At 39.8% G+C, this 1,881-nt stretch overlaps 1 pseudogene; it reads right to left on the minus strand.

The window, feature by feature from the left end:
• Positions 1-411: 411 nt before the first annotated feature.
• Positions 412-701, minus strand: LOC101657150 (annotated as a pseudogene).
• Between the last annotated feature and the right edge of the window lie 1,180 nt (positions 702-1,881).

Consider the following 1,881-nt stretch of genomic DNA (forward strand, 5'->3'; position numbering starts at 1 on the left):
TGGCACTTGTGCACTGATATGTCTCTTTGCTTTTCAACTCTGTTGATTAAAAAGACTTGAAAACATTTTACTTAGAATTCACTTTCCAAATTGAGAACTCAGTTGTGATTGTGCTTTGTGCACACTAGCAAAAACATTTACCTTGTGGATGTATCTGGCTCTTTGGAGTTGTGGAGGAATCTCAGGGTCTGATTTTTTTTTTTCATATTAAATTACTTATTAAAATTTAGTAATCATACAGTTGTCCAATTTTTTCTCGTTCGTGAGATATTTAACATTCAGGGAAAGAAATCAGTACAACATATATATCATTACTGACAACTATCATACAAGAAGATTTTATTTTGGGAAACGGATATCTAATGTATGGCAAGTTTCACATTCAGAAACCACATACTACCATGATCTAATTCAATCTTGGAGGCTGACAGACTGAGCAAGGGATGTTCTTATTCTTTGAAGGGTTCCTTTATACTGTCAGGTTCCAGGGCTCATCCTTTTGGAGTGATTTCAGCCACCAAGTCAACAGTAACGTGTTTTAGTCTTTTTTCTTTAATTACCTCTTTCCACTATGCTTCCCAATTGATCCTTCCCCAGCCACATTCAATTAATTTAGCTCCCAGCAGTTCTTTGAGGCACTGTCTAGTTTCAGTCACCGTTTGGTTAATTGCTGGTCTCATCCACGCATCTTTGTTCATCTTGCTAACCGTACACTCTTCAGCTGCCCAGACTTAAGCCCTCAGTATCTGGGCACGTAAGCACACAGAAAGCTAGCACACACACATTTTGTCCAGCTTTTGTGGGCTTCCCTGTGACTTCTCATCTCAAGGAGGAAGGACCTCCTGACAGATTTCTTAGTCTCCGATCTATAGCACTCCAGTCTCTTTTTCACATGGTTGCCTGTAGTCTTTCAAAATTGAAGCCCGTCACTCCCCTTCAAAACTCACATGCAACATGGTACAGAATTTCTGTTTCAGTCTGCTATATCCCTAGGAGTTAGCACTATATAAATAAACACCCTAGTGTAAAAGGTTAATCTTAGTTGTATAATCTTAGAGTTTAAATTTTCTATTGCAACTATGAATGGGAACTTTGGTATTAGGGCTGTTCATATTCCTGGTCTAAGGGCATTGGGGACTCTCCCAGGGCATAGTCTATTTGGGGACCTGGCAAATGGATTTTGGGTTACCACTATCATTCACAGTGTTTCACAAATCGGATGTTTAGAATTTAAGCACTGGTACCGTACCGTCCTCCAGGTTTGGGTCTGAATATTCCTTGGGTCACAGGCTAGTGCGCTTCCCAGTTGACATGGCTGATCCACTTAGATGAGTGTGTGTTTTGAGATAAGCCTGGAAGACCCCAGATTCTATTTTTTATGATAGCCAGGCACCCTTCTGCTTTCTTTATCACACTTTGCGATGGTACATATATCTTAAGTGATCTCGTGAGGGTGAGTACTGGGCAGGCCCATGTCACAAAAACTCGTTCTTGTATTAGGGATAAGATAAAGTGAGGGCTCAAAATCCATTCACTGTTCTACATAACTGGTTTCTCTGTTCCTGGTTCACTTAGAGACATGATTGTCATTTCACTACGTCCTAAGAAGCTTAAGGTGATTCTATTGTTAGTAACATCTTAAGTGAATGATAAAAATTTTGAGAAGGACTATATATATGTATAGGACTTCTCGCTAGACTCTTAAGACATGAGTTAACTACATCTTTAAAAGTGTGACAACGTAGTTACACATACTGTGAGGGTTGGAGATAACGTCAGTACTTTAACACTCGTTGAGGAAGGCAGAACCATGCTTGGTAGACTAACACGTGTCACTAACAGAGCATGAAGAAAGCAAATATATGTTGATCCTGGGTTGCC

The sequence above is a fragment of the Echinops telfairi genome, unplaced genomic scaffold (genome assembly GCF_000313985.2).
Source record: "Echinops telfairi isolate 266 unplaced genomic scaffold, ASM31398v2 ScPeMD7_7469;HRSCAF=8507_1, whole genome shotgun sequence".
Classification (NCBI taxonomy): domain Eukaryota; kingdom Metazoa; phylum Chordata; class Mammalia; order Afrosoricida; family Tenrecidae; genus Echinops; species Echinops telfairi.